A 15,658-nucleotide genomic window follows, 5' to 3' on the forward strand; every position below is an offset into this window, starting at 1 on the left:
GACCATTAATATCATTGTACTGTGACACACGTCAGGTCAGAGGGCCAAGTCCTGAGCTGAGGTCAACTGGGACAACTCCTCTTGGAGCCATTGAAACCACATTGATTTAAATTGTCTGAGAACCTGCCTCGGAAGCATCAGACTAACTTCTCTGTATCCATATGCACCTAGTCACAAAAGAGAGGTCCCATAAATGAACATGCCCATGCAAAAGCTATGCAAGTTATCATTGGGTAATATTCTGTAAAATCAAAGGGATGATACACCCGTGTTTTACTGAGTGGGACAGTGATAGGGGAAGGGGGAATCTTCATTTGCTAGAGAATACGCTGCTAACATCAACTCATCTCATATGCTAATGAGTTCTCGGATGGTAACAATGCTGGTCCCTGTTGACCTAGAATGGATTTGAACTGGTGGCTTTTGGCTGATCAAAAGACTATAATACGTGTCAGTTCATATCCTAATATAAGTCTTGGTCTGACACAAAAATGTCTCCTCAAACCCCCAACCAAATACAAGCTGAGCACAGAAAGGCATTTCCCCCTTTCAAGCGCTCAGCTCTCTGTGAAGGAATCTAAGCCCCTATCCTGCTTATTCATGAGTGTGTGGGGAGCCAGGGGGGCTCTCTATGAAAAAAAATCATTCTTGAGATGCTGTTGCTATGAAACTCCATGGTTAACAACAGATGGCAGGGAGAGCCGTTCTCAGGGCCCGGCTCAGAAACGCTCCACTCAAGCATACCATTAACATTCCTCAAATACCTCAGGCCCTGGCGGCTTCAATGCCGCCTGCCAGTCCCCTAGACAAGCTCCATGCACACAGCTCCTCTGGCGGCGACTCCCCTCAAGATGCTCCGATAGCTCCAACGCACTGGGGACTGGCCTCCCGCAGTCTCTCTCCCAACCCCCTGCCTCCCCAGCGCGAGCTACCAGATGCCACAATTGGGAAACTGCTCTGGTTGCCGAAATCCAAACTCAGCTAGTGTCTGAACTGGCTGGGGAGCACTGAGCACTCCTCGCTTTTGGCAAGGAGACAGCAGCTGAGCATTTGCAGCTCCCACAGGAGTCACAGGTACTCAGCACGGGGGTGGACCAGGCCCTGGGCTGGCTTTCCAAGGGCTCTCAGGGATTATTTCTGTTTGAAGACGGGGGAGGAGGCAAAAAGCTAGTCCCCTCACTCTGGGAGGATCATTATCTTTCCACTGTCTTTGGGGTGCAGGACCAGGGGTGAAAGGAACTTAAATTTCGTACCAGTCCTGTCCTATCACAACCTGGGTCCCCACCAGCTCTTTAAATAGCGCCCTGCTGGCTTTTGCCACAGCTTAGCCAGTTCTTGCCGGAGCTGCGCACTGGAGCGCATCCACTTATTTTCACCTCTGTGCAGGATGCCTCACAGAGACAGGGCTGCTGTCCTAAAGAGCTTACAGTCTAACAGGCAACAGGAGATGTAGCACTGGAGAAGTTAGTGAGGGAAAAGCTACTGGAAGGGAAGGAGGAGGAGGGAAGGCTGCTGGATGTCCAGAAAGAGAGGAGCTACTCCATGGGGAGCAATGAGATAAACTACAACACAGCGCTCTGCATGAGAGAGTCTAGCCAGTGATCTATTACTATACAGGCTGGAACGAAAGGTGCTGCCCTGGCTCAAAGTGGTTTCCATCATACACAGGGGTTACAGTTTGGTTCAAAAGCTCTGAGCACTCACACTATACGCCTCGTTCCAGCTCCCTAACTACTACTTATATTACAGTTGCACCCCAAAAGCGCTAGGTGCGCAGAGACACAAGCTGCTGGGAGACACAGTCCCTGCATTGAATCTAAGTACTGCCGGTCCCCGACTTACAAACGAGTTACGTTCTAAGCACTTGATCGTAACTCGATGTGTTCGTAAGTCGGATTACATTCACTGACGTATGGCCGTGCTGTTCGTAAGTGTGGGTTTCGTTCATAACTCGGGTTCTGGCTGTATAGGAGGTTGGTCGTAAGTACAAACAGTCGTAAATCAATGTGTTTGTAACTTAAGGACTGACTGTACTGCTTAGACTACCCCTGTAAAGAAAGTCCTTCATGAGGACTGGAAGCCTGCATGAACAGGCGAAGTCACAGCTCCCCAGGCAAACTCTGCACAGCATGGCCTCCATAGGGTTGCCAGGTGTCTGGTTTTAGCCCGGACTGTCCGTTATTCGGGTCCCCTATCTGGTAAAAAAAAAAAACAAAAAAACAACAACAGAAAAAACCCTGTTTTCCTCAGACGGAAGCCCGGTGGGGACAATTTTCCCTTGACACGTCTGGCGGGGGCAGGAGACTGAGGAGTGTAGGGCCATTTAAAGGCGCAGCACCCCCTTTTTTTTGCTCAACAACTTTGGTCTCCCCCGCTCCCTTTTTTTATTCCTCAACAGAATTATTTGCTGGTGTAGGTTTTTTTTTTTTTAGAAGGGAGGGGGGATTTCGGTATTTTTTGTTAAACCATCTGGCAGCCCTAGGCCCCCCCATGCACACACAGTGCAGACTGTGCTGGGCTCCCAAACAGAAATGCTCAATTTGCAGGGAAGCGTATGAATCTGCTTTGCCTGTCACTGTCGTGCTGGTCCCACACGAGAAGCTAGACCCGTGGGGGCGGACTGGCTTTTGGTGGCTGGGCTGACATTATTTATTTATAACCCCTGAAGAGACAAAGACGCAGATACCGTAGGCTGAAGTCAACAGGCAAAGCCTTGCTGTGGTATATGATCTCGCCCCCTTGTGGTGTGCAGGAGAACTGCTCCATAGACTGCTGGGGGAACGGCATTAGCCAACATGCTCCCAAGGGGTAGGACGACAATTTCTGAGCGGGTCTCTTTCATCACAGCCACTCTTCTGAACCTATTAAAAAGTTGCCCCTGCAGCACGTCAGCAGGTCGCGCCGCTACACAAGCCAGAAGGGAGACAGTGCACTTGTGACATGAATATTTATGACTCTGCTATTAGGAGAGGGCTTGGGGGGTTGCCTAGTCCAAGTCCTTAGTCGTTTGGAGCAGTCGCACAGGAAATTCTCCCTCTCTCTCACACACACACAATGGTTTAGATTTGGTTTATGAGCTTAAGTTACAAATAAAGAAGGAATGAAGTTTCCAGGTGGCTCTTTCATCCGTTCATCGTCTTTTTTTTTTATCAATCTTTAATCCAGTTCCCGCTGTTACCTCTCTTGAGCCAACGATAGCTGCCATGGCTTATAAGTGTCTGCACTCATAGCCTGTCCTATCATAGCCCAGCTGCTAGGATTCATTGTTAAGTAGTCTCTGCAGGCTGCAATTTCTAAAAAGCCAAAAGAAATGACCTGTGTTTGGCATCTGAAGTCGATGCCAATACCTGGTACTTGTTCAGCCAGCTGCCAGGGCAGGGAGGGCTGCTTTTAAGCCTTCGGAGACTTCAGAAAAGGTTCCCTTTGGGAGGCTATCGGATACACCAGGGAGAGTGAGAGACGTTATTGATACCCTTAGTCTGCATCTACACTGAAAACACGACCATGCCACAGCTGCCACCAATGGAGGGCTTCAGTATAGACACGACCTACGCCAGTGGGAGTGATTCTCTCTGTGGGGTACATAATCTAACTCCCTGGGAGGCCGTAGCCAGTTTGACAGAAGAATTTTTCCAATCACACACTTGTTTACACAGAGTTTAGGCCAGGGTAGCTACATCCATCAGGGGTGCGGATTCTTCACAAGACACGTAGCTGCATAGTACTTACGTAAAATCCTCCTGTAGACCAGGCCTGACATTTTAAAAGCTACCTAAGAGGTTTGGATGCTCAATTTCTTTTAATAGAAAATGGGCATCCGAATCCCATCCACAGCTTTGGAAATCTCAGCCATAATATGTATTAGCTACATACATGTTACACGTTACGGTTCACAGAATTACTCGGGTGCCAGTCAGCATAAATGATTCACAGAATTAAAGATGGAAACTTGAATTAGAGATACTCATATAGCGCCTGGTCTGAGACCCTCTGATGCCAATGGCAGACTGTACAGGGCATTGGATAAGGACCCTTGCTAGTACAAGATTGCTACTCTACTACATCACTGAGTTCTTTGTTCCCACCCCACCCCTGCTCAGACAGACGATCTGAATTGCACAGGGGCGGGGGGAGGGGAGGAGGGAAGGCATCCTCTCCCTCCAAGCCAACGCAGCCACTTTACAGAAGTTAATTCAGCTGCATGATTAAGACGTGCTCCTAGTACAGATCCATCATGGGAAGATGAGGACTGGCGACTCTGCAGAGCAGTCTCCCCTCTGACCTCCCACATCCTACAGTCCAGCTAGGAACTGACCCCTCTCCAAACAGCTCCCAGGGACCTGGAATTTGTGCTGCTCAGAAATACCCTTCAAATCCAGACTCATCCAAAGGCAAGAGACTTTCAGGGCTGCTGAGGTGGGGGCTAGATTCCCCCTCAAGGCACTGCAGGAATATAGGAATATGTATGCCAGAGAACGAATACACCCTCTCGCCCCTGCTCTCCAACCATTTGCAGGACTGACAACCTGGGAAGTGGCAGCGTTCCGAGGATTAAAGTTGCTATACAACCAATGATCTGTCCGCCCCATTTATTTCCACGAGATCAGTTAAAAATGGCACATAGGCAAGAAAAAAAAAAAGCAGAGTCTTTTGGAGTGCAAGATGTTTCACCTAGAACAGTGTTTCTCAACCAGTGGTCTGAATACCTTTAGGGGTACTTGAGAGAAGTCTGAGGGGGGTACATCAATACAACTGAAACGTGGAGAAAACTGAATTTTTGTTTTCAGTTTTCCAGCACTTTATTATTTTTGTACTTTTTACACTCAAAAATGTCATTGCCCGGCCGGCTACGATTAAGTCGTTTAAACAAATGTGTTGCAATAACAGAAAAAAATAATAGAAAAAATTGTGTCTGAAAACTGTAGGTACCGGGGGTACTTATAATGTTTTTTAAAGGAGGTACTTATAAAAAAAGGTTGAGAAACACTGACCTAGAATGATGGGTATTTGCTCTATAAATCAATCCCATTACCATTGCGAGAGTCTTCTTACTCTCTAAAGCTGTCACTCCTAAGGTTAATCAGTGTGCGTTAAACAAAGTAAAATGCATCATCCACAAACCATTGAGGCTTGGCTGGAACCATAACCCATTTGAGGACAATTTTCCCCAAAGAGAAATCCCCAGAAGGAAATACTCCCTTTCCTACAATTATGAAAACAAACCACAATTACCACTCATGCCAGTCAACCATTGTCTTCCCCCAATTTTCACGTAGTGGGCCCAACCTCAGGATGCTGATTTGAATGGAACTAGGCTGATATATATGAACTCCGGTTCTAGTGTACCTTAGTAAATAACAGAATAATAGGCCTACAAATAATGCTCACAGTAAAATGGGTAACTTGTCTATATATTTGTTCTGCATTATACTAAGGGAAATAAAACCATAATCTAAATCAAAGTTCAAAGTCCTTCCTGTGTTGTTTGATAAGCAATTTACAATGTTGTATATATTCTGGTGTAAATTGGTGTAATTCCACAATAAGAGTTAAAATGGAGGATTTGGACCTTTTAAATTCTTATTCTGCTGCCTACAGGCAAATAGCTCTGTATGGCTGCTCAGTCCTGATTAAAAACACAGATGCAAAGCATCACTTGGATTGAAACTTGCCTCACACAGCCCACGCGGAACTAGTATAAATCTGCTACTTCAGAGAGCCTTTAACGATAAAGGGAATCTTAGCAATGCCTTGTGAGGATGTTGTCTATTGGGGATGGCCTGGAGTAAAAGATTCATTACACCCCTCTTGTTGCGTGTGCCAGCTTCTGAAGTCTATGGAATTACGCCCATCTATACCAGCTGAAGGCCTGGCCTTAAATATTTTTCTGTCTTGAGATGTCTATAAGATCACCTGTCACCATGGTCTCTGAAAGCCCTTTCAACTCAACACTCGGATTTTTTCCCCCGGTCTGGATTTTAACATTGCCCGCGCAGTGCTGCTCCTCTTTGCTCCGAGTCTCACACACAGCAGCAGCTCACTTCATCACCTGAACACTTGTTTGTTCACTTGGGATCCTTCAGCATTTAGGACCAACAGGAGTCTGGATTTTTCCCCCTCCCCCTCAAGAACCCAGCCACACAAGCTATTACTTGAGCAGGCGGAAAGCCAAGGCCAGCTCGCTCTGCAAGAGCTGCCTAAAGGCTGCTTACCTTACGAAAAACCAGCCCAAGCCTCAAACAGCCTCATCCTTGCTTGTGCGCTGCTCCCAAGACGGACGGCACCGTACAGGCGACCTGCCATGTGGCAGGCTCAGCACTTACAGGAAAGAATTAGAATGCTGTCTCAGAAAAGGAAGAAAGAGGAGGGCAGCAATTAAGATAACGAGTCTCAGATACAGGTGGTTTGCGCTGAGGCACCTCAGCACTGACCTAGCAGCTAAGCAGGCGGCTCAGGCAGCAAACTGCAAAAGGCAGCTCAAATTACTGCCCTCCTACCAATCAATCGTCAGCAGGCCTGACAGAAAGCAGAGACTGTGATAGAAGGGGAAATACACAGAGCGAGGATGCCAAGGCGGCTTCTGTTATGATTTCTGGTGAATGTGATCCCCATCTATTCCTGCCACAGCCGAGATCAATGGCTGACAACCTCTTGTAACCTGTCATGCCATCTCTACTGTCTTAGATATTTAAATGGCCTCCCCACCATAGCATCTGAACACCTCTCAGTCTTTAACATAGCTCCCTTCATTATACCCCTGTCAGGAAGGGGAGAATTACCCCTATTTTACAGGTGAGATGACAGACCATGTCGACACTAGGGGGCAAAGTCGAACTAAGTTACACAACTCCAGCTTCATGACTAGCATAGCTGGAGTCGACATACCTTAGTTTGACTTACCGTGGAGTCCTGACTGCAGGAGTCGATGGGAAAAACTCTCCTGTAGACTTCTGTTACTCCTCGTGACTCGGTGGAGTATCACAGTTGATGGGAACATGATCAACGGTCAATTTAGCATGTCCTTACTAGACTAAATCAACTCTTATCTCCTTGTAAGTGAAGATAAGGCCTGAGGCAAGCTACTGCACACAAATCTGGCAGAAGAGGGTATTAAACAGTCAGATTTCCTACATCCTGATCTAGTGCTCTAACTGCTGAGCAACCCTTCCATTCCTCAGAGATCACTGCTGATGGTAGCTTGTTTGGTTCTCCCACTGCAGTTTAACAGTGGAAACATCAACCTTTGCAACAATGCTACAAAGAGATGGCAAATAGGGGGATGGAGTAGTAGCTATAATCTGATTTCTCTGGCTCTTTTCAGCTTGTGATGGATCTGAATTCATTTGGATATGGCTGCTCTTTCTTAAAGAGCTTGGTTTGGTCTGAGAGCAGCAGAAAGTAACTCTCAGGATTAAGATCTATTTTAAAAGCTTGCTACTCATATAAAACCATCTACATAAGTGTAGCCACAACTGATACCTAATGACACTAGCACGTTGCTCTCCTCATGTCATCACAACAGGCAGGATATTGCATATAGATATTCTCAAGAATTTGTTTGAATTCCTAACAGCTGTTTGTTCCATGGTCACATGAAGATTGATACATTATTCACAAACATTTGTGCAAGGCAGCTATTGTTGAATAAATATTTGGGGAAAGGCTGCCCTTTGCACAAATGCCATAAGCCAACAAGTCCGCATGTGAACAAGAGTGTTCACTACTGGTTGTGTGTTGTTGCTGTTCCTCATTTGTATTCCTTGTTTTAAAAGTTTCACTCGTTCTGTCAAAAAGCAAAAGCAATACCTTGTGACATATACGACCAATCACACCCCACAAATAAGGAACAGCAAATATCCACAGGGACCAGTCTGCCAACGAACCTCAGGCTGAAATATGTTTGCACAAATTATTCGGCAAAAAGATCACTTTACCTGTAATCAAAGTCACAAACAATTTGTAAACAGAAAAAAAGGTTAATTTTTTCAATTGATTCACCACATATAATTCTATCATCTCTAGTAAAAACAAACCTTCAATAAATATGATTGATGATGTATCGTGTTCATGGCTATTGTAGATTTAACCTTTGCTCTGTATTTAAGTTCTGTGAACTAGATTCCAGGACCTGATTCTGGTCTCACTGACACAGAACCAGCTCCATTTAATCCTGCAGAAATACTCCAGTGTAAGGGAGATGAGAAGTAGGTCACCAATGTCTGTTACATTCATGTAAATTGAGACAAACATTTATATCAGAGGAGTTATGTTGGATTTAACTGGGATCAGATTCCAGGACAGTGGCACAATAAATATTTAATCTTTCTGAGTGAATTTAATAAACAACCCAGGCAGTTTGGCAGTGTATACGCATCTGATTTCACTGCAATGCAAATTATAAACCCCCTTTAATAAATAATCAGATTTATGATACGAATCAAAATGGACTCCAAACTGAAGCAATGCCACAGGAGACTTGTACAATACAGGACTTTTAAATTCAACCCTTCATCTAGATTTTGCTGATCTGAGTCATTTGAAGCTATCATGCTGCAATTCTTTCCACGTGTACAGAGAAGAGTACCCTGACTCAGGTCCTACTGTTTGCCCCAGAATCTAAAGGTCAGCCTAGACCAAACCGCCGATGCAGAAGTGAGGCAGAAACCAGCAGAACACTTTATTAGCTTTTATGTTCTATACTGGCCTGACCCTGCTCCAAATGAAGCCAACAGGGGTTTCAGAAGAAGCAGGACTGAGCCCTAAAATACCACATTGCTCTGGACTAGCAGGGTTTTCCTGACGCATGCAAATCCAGTTTGATTATTTGTGGGATATCACAGGACCGAGCTTTTTCTCCAGAGCTGCTGTGCCTGCGTCTGCATTTCTAGGGCAGCGTCTAAAAGCCAGCATCTTGTCCATTTGGCAATGCTCCACTTACTGTAGATCTCTTGCCAGCAGCTCAGTGTCCAATGCCCCACGGAGAGTAACACACTGTGACAGCTGGCACCATGTTAGACGGCAAAGGCATTTGGACATGGTCACCCTACCACCGTCAATGACCTGAAATTATAAAAACAAATGAGCACACTGATTTCCTGGTCAACATTTTCCCACAGGGCAAAACCTAAATTAGAAGCTGGTTTAAACACTTGACAGGCAGTATATCTGCAATGATTCTTAATTCATTGTGTTATTTATTAAAATTCGTTGGTCTAGATTAGCTTTCTTTGCTCTAGGTGTGGTGTTGGGCCTCCTCACTAGAGCAAGAACTGGAGACGTTTTGATGAACGGGTCTGAAAGCACTTCAACGTTCATAAAAATACTTAGCATTTAAACAGTATGGGCTGTACGGGCTGGAACCTACACACAACAAAATCACCCGCAAAGCTCTTCAATAGTCTAGGAACATGCTCTAGATCTCCAAAATACTTTACAAGCCTTGGGCTTGGGCCTCTGTTTAATGGGTGCAGCTCCATTGATAATATGTGTGCTGTTCCATTATTATTAACTGTAGTACAGTATTACCATAGCCCAAGGGTGGGCAGAGGGGCCTCCGCTAGCTGGATCCGGCCCCTCCCCTGCCCCCAGACCAATCAGGCCCTGAAGGCAGGAGGAGAGTGCAAAGTCTCTCCCTCCCTGCAAAGGCCGCGCACCCGAGCAAGAGACTTTGTGTGCTCCTCCCGCCTCCAGGCCCTGATTGGCGTGGGAGAGCATGTGAAGTCTCCTCCTGCTCTGCAAGGGGCGGGTGCCTAGAAGGAACCCCCAGCTGTTCAGAACAGCTGGCAGCTCTCTCTAGGTGGGGGAGGGCGGGGGCAAAGACTTCACGTGCTCCCCCACCTCCAAGCCAATCAGGGTCTGTGGAAGGAGGAGCAGGAAGTGTCCTGACCCCATCCTTTCTGCCAGAAGCCCCGTCCCTTCCGGGGCAGCCCAGGGCCACTTCAAAAATGAGCAAAGTGGCCCTTGTCTAAAAGTATTGCCCACCCCTGCCATAGCCCTTAAATGTCCCAAACAAGATGAGGGCGCACTGTGGTAGGTGCTGTACAAACAACAATAAAAGACAGTCCCTACCCCCAAGTGCCTATGCACCACTGGCAAAAAGTGAGGAAAAGGAACTCTGATTATTCCTAGTCAACAGAAGGTGAACTGAGCTGTAGAAAGAAGATGGGTGCAAAGTCCAACAGATAGGGAGTGAATCCCTCTCTCCTGAGCCCAAAACCATAAACCATAGTCAGAAAACACCCTCCCATTCTTTTTCTCAACTCAAGACTCTGGTCTCCAGAGCTGCTAATCTGGTAACGTTCATGGGCTCTATCCCCCCTTCCCTCCCCGGCCGTCACCAATATTGTACAGAAGTAACTGTACTGAACAATGATCATCTGGATACAAATCGCTGCACTGCGGAGCCAGCCTCTGTCTCAAGGAGTGGAGCGGGAGCCAAATCCATCTTCTAATTAATTGCATTCACCAAAGTGGGATTTATTTGATTTAATTTTTTGGCGCGTGGTCAAATACGACGTGAAATTACATTCGTGCTGCCAGAGGAGAGGGTAAGGCCACAAAGCTCTTTGAAGGGGAGTACTGGCACTCGGCTTGCTGTAAAAATGCCAGCAGCTTCCCTTCCCTCCCCTTCAGGACAAATCCATTTCCACCCAACAAATGAAAAGGAAGAAGGGCCAGCGAGGAAACCCTGTTCAATAAGAGTCTGAGCTGCAGTCTATTGAAATCAATGGGACTCTTTCTATTGACATCAATGGGCCCAAAAGGAAAGTTACTCGTGTATTTTCTCCCAAACCCCGCTAGGATCATTTGCCCGGCTGCGTAGAAGACTTTTCAGGCTGTCTTTTTAAAACCCTGAACTATAACAAGAGGGTCTTGCAAGGGAAGAGGATTTTGTTAAGCCTCTGGGGCGTATTGAAATCGGTGGAAGTTAGGCACTTAAATACCTTGGCTAGACCACAGAGACGACGCAGTTTACCCAGGGTTATAAAATCTGTTGGAGCAGGGATCTGAACTTGAGTTGCCAAAGTTTGAGGATCCAGCTATAACTACAGGGCATTCTTCCTTGAAATACAGTACAGGTTGAACCTCTCTAGTCTAGCACTCTCTGGTCCCGCAACATCTATGGCCCGGCATGATTTTAGTTAGCTGGATGTCTAATATTATCACACCGTGCCCTCATATATATGGATATTATACTCCTTTGATATTCTGCTCTAAGTTATCAGGGCTCCACTGACTTCAGCAAGAGAGGTAGCATGGCTAGAGCGCTAAACTAAGACTCAGAAGATCTGTGTTCTAGTCCTACTTTCCCTCCTTAGGCCTCAGTTTCCCATTTGTAAAATGGCCTCCTTTGAAAAGTGTTCTGAGAGCTACTGATGAACGAAGAGCTAGATATTACTATTATGCAAAGAAAGCCGACAATTTACACCAGTTAAAGAGCTGAGCCTTAGGTCTTTATATTTCTATGTACCTGCACTTCATATCTGAAGCTCTGAGATCATAATTTCATATACGTCACTGGATTAAAAAGGTAAAAGATTTCAAACGGCCTAGAAATATTCTCCCTTTCCTTTCAACCATCTAGCTTATATTTCAGCACTGAATGGGGCGTGTACCACTCTGTGGTAAATTGTACTCTTCCTTTAAAGGAAATTGAAAGGATGACTGTGGACTCTGCTGTGGTTGGCAAACAAGCCATCAGCTATATCCATGTTAATAGCAGACACTGTAAACAAACAAGGACCTTCAGAAGGCTGACTTGCAGCCAGCTAAGCCCAGCTTTTGCTCAATTAGATTAATCACATATTGAAGGAGCCATTCTCAGTGTAATAACAGGCATTGCTTAGTTGGGTGCAGACTGTTAACATTGAGAGAGGAAAAAAGGAGTGACTTGAATACTGATCTTTGCTATCTTTGTGTTTGTGCTTCCTTAGCCTTTAATGCGGAGCTGCCTCACAAAGCAAGAGATGAGGGAGTCATGTGTCTTTCATTCGACAGAAAATATCCTATACAGTTTACAATCAATGCATTAGCAAGTGTACAACAGGGAACAGCTCTGTGCTGGCAGGGAGACGGACTAGCATAGCAGGAGATAGAGATTCAATTCCACATCCTTTGCATTTACAACTAATTTGAACTTATGCATAATTAACATCTGCATCATAGTAGAGCTCAGAGATCCTTACCAAGACTGAAATGCTAAGGAACCAGGTACTGTACAGTCACCTAAAGAGAGGCAGCCCCAAAGAACTTTAGTCTCAGAAGATAGGAGAGAGGAAATGAAGAAAGTATTTTCTCCATGTAATACATGGAGAACAAAGAGCAAATGACTTGCCCAAGGTCACACAGACCATCTGTCCTGGTCTACACTAGGACTTTATTTTGAAATAACCTCCCTTAAGTCGAATTTGTAAGCAGAGCATCCACACTACTTTATTTTGAAATAATGGGCTGCTTAATTCAGAGTCTATACTCCTGCTTTTCATCAGGAATAACGCTCATTCGAAAAGAGTTATTTCGAAATAGCGGTAGTGTGGGTGCTCCAGTGCCGCTATTTCAAAATCACTACTCCCCAGAGTAATTTGAACTAATTAATCCCCAGTGCTTCCTGGGGCTCTAAGTCGGGGTGGCGCATCTACATTCACGGAGCCTGCCTTGGACTAATTTCAAGGCTTCCCCGTAGTGAGGACGCGCTATTTCAAATTTGTTAAATCAGAAGTTAAGTCGAATTTAGTAATTTCAAAATAGTTTCCTACTGTAGACATGGCCCCTGTGGTAACCCGACCAGCTTCAGCTGAATCCTAAACATCAGCTGAGATGAAATAGGATCAGTCTTTATTAGCAGTAGCAGCTCCAGCCCATCTCAACGACTTCTCTTCTCCCCAAAGAGACATTTGTTACCATCTTTGATACCATCCAAGGCAGGGGTCGGCAACCTCTTCAAACCAAAGAGCCAAACGATTTCAAAATTCAGACCAAGTGGACAACAAAGTGCCGTATCAGAATGCCCATTTGCATGACTGAAAATATACAACTTCATATTATTGATGATTAATAATAGCTTAAAGAAAACACGGTTCTCACAGACGTTAATTAACGGGACTTCTGCTGCCGCATCTTTGCACTCATTTCTTTGAAGTTTACATCATAACTGGTGAAATCCAGGTTCATGCGCACATCCAAGCTACATGAGTCATTGCGCGGTTTTACAATTTTGAATTAATTTTTCATTTTAATTTAAAAAGTTGCATGCATTTTGGGCATGACAAAAGAGCCATATTTGGCTTGAGAGCTATAGGTTGCAGACCCCTGATCTAAGGGCAGGGCAGGCAAGAGGGTTTTTCCTTCTAAAACTCTCCTCAGTGAATGGTGAATGCAACATTTTGGCACTTGAGGTGGGGAGCTCAACACCCCCATTCCCACTCACTTGGGCCAAAACTTTGAAAGGTCTCAATTCTGCCTTCTTCCTGTTCTTTGTGCCCTCCTTCCTCCAGCACAGCACTCCACCATCTCTGTGCATCTAGAGCAGATAGACTACATAGGTACCAGCAGCAGACACAATTTTCTACACTCTGGGTCCTAGTGGCACCCCCGCCACAGTCTGGCAACTGAGGCGGCTGCCTCAGTTCGCCTCATGGTAAGGCCAGCCCTGGGTGGATGGCAGAAGGAGTTACTGACTTAGTACAAACACCGGGGTTCTTTGAGACCCATGGGTGCAGTGCATTGTGAGGCACCCCATCTGTCAGAGCAAGATCTAGACTGCACCCCGGAATGTCATAACGTGGCCTTCATTCAAAGGCTGCTCGTGTCTGGAAAGGTGCTTCTGAATTATTGCCCCTCTGGCTTGCACAATATTCCCAGAACAGCTGTGTTAAACATCATGCTTCAGCAATCTAACTGCTGCTGTTGTGCACATAAAACTGTGTAAACAGTGCACAGTGACAGCCATCCGGGTGTAATGACCTGTGGGAAAAAAGTCTATTTTTAGCACGGCAGCCACTGTAAAACAGGCAGGCAGTGCACCGATTTGGGGCCAGATTCTCCGCTGGCGTGAGCGAGGAGCACAGCGGAGGAGCGGGGCCTGAGGAACATAGAACCTGCTAGGCGAGGAACCAAGAAACCCGTTTGACAAAAAGCAAAAACCAAATTGCACCTACTCCCTGAACAAGAATGAAGCCGACCCTTCTGTTGGGCTAATGCACAAGAGGGAAGGCGCCTCAGCCGGTGGTAATTGGCAACCCAATGCCGAAGTCAATGGAGCTCACCTGAGGTTCTAGCCTGTTGTCTTTAGGAATGAGGGATCAGCTTTGACCAGCAGCAGAATCCATGCAGGCACCCAACCCTCCAGCCGCATCTCCAAGCAACAAGAGCTTTTAATAACATGCACGGTAGTAAATAGCCCGGCTCTGATTGGGCCAAATGCCTCCCTCAGATACGACATGCAGACACCTGTCACTTTACTCCTGCGTGCCAGTGGTCACACGTCAAAGTTTGGGCCCAGTCCCTCTCCCTTTGAGCCCACTAGGAAAGCTCCCACAAACAACAATGGGAGCAGGGTCAGGCTCCTCAGCAAGGACCTATTTGTTCTGCGCCTTCCCCGCAGCGTCTCTCACTTCAATCCCGAGAGTCCCCTTGCTCCACACACGTTACCTCACTTCTTACCGCTGATGTTATTTACACCAGAAATTCAGACACCGGAGAACTGATGCCGTGGAAAGAGCTATTTGCAACAAAGGGAGGCATTCCACAGGCATTTTATGTTGCCGGGGTGAATCAGATTTGCACGTCTCTCACATTTTGGTTCTTTGCTCTCCATCACAGCCTGCGTTTGGGTGGGGGTATTTTGAAAGGTCCGGCACTGTCAAGAGATATCCCAGATCTGTCCCATCTGTAGAAGTGGGAGCTGGGAGACCTTGTCTTTGCATCATCTTAGTGCCATTGACTTTGCCGATGCCCTGTTATTGTGCACATTTTTGCTTCCCAAGCCTGACGATCATGGATGCACAGATTTTAGGACCGGAGGAGACGGTTATGATCATATCTGACCTCCTGCATAATACAGACCATATAACCTCAGCCAGTAATGTGCACATCAAGCCAATGACCTCTGCTTAATCTCTATAGCATATCTTCTAGAAAGACACAAAGGCTTTGCTTCACATTCTTCAAATGATGCAGAATCCACCACATCCCAAGATAACTTGCCCCCCGTGGCTAATGACCTTCACTGTTAACAAATCTGGCTTTACTGCTAGATTGTATTTGTTGCAGCATTAGCTTCTCTTCCAACTATTGGATCTAGCAGAAAAAGAGATGCAAGAGCCATTGACTATCAGAAATCTCTTTCCCGTACAGGCATTTGAAGACCAAGACCAACCCACCTCTTTAGTTTATCCAAGAGAAAATAAATTGATTGAACGTCTTCAGTTTCTCATTCTAAGGCAGCTTTTCCAGACCTGAATCATTCTTGTAGCTGAACGTTTTCCAATTTTTCCAACTTTCTTTTTGAACAGTGGACACCAGAACTGGACACAGTACTCCACTGACCGTCTCACTAATGCCACAGACAGAGGTACTACCACCTCCTCCCCCTACTGGATATTTCTCTGCTTACACATCCAAAGACTGCATTAGCCTTGGCTAGAACCTCACATTTGTT

At 45.9% G+C, this 15,658-nt stretch overlaps 1 protein-coding gene across 3 annotated transcripts in view; it reads right to left on the minus strand.

The window, feature by feature from the left end:
- The window catches only part of SHROOM3 (shroom family member 3), a 232,498-nt gene that overhangs the window by 132,221 nt on the left and 84,619 nt on the right, over window positions 1-15,658 (minus strand). The window contains exon 2 of one of the 3 annotated variants that reach the window (XM_006133877.5): window positions 6,213-9,060. The exons of the other annotated variants lie outside the window; for them this stretch is intronic. The gene's annotated coding sequence lies outside the window, so the exon portion shown is untranslated. The remainder of the gene's footprint in view (window positions 1-6,212; window positions 9,061-15,658) is intronic. 3 annotated transcript variants of the gene reach the window in all.

Source organism: Pelodiscus sinensis, chromosome 4 (genome assembly GCF_052426305.1).
Source record: "Pelodiscus sinensis isolate ZL-2025 chromosome 4, ASM5242630v1, whole genome shotgun sequence".
Taxonomy (NCBI): Eukaryota; Metazoa; Chordata; order Testudines; family Trionychidae; genus Pelodiscus; species Pelodiscus sinensis.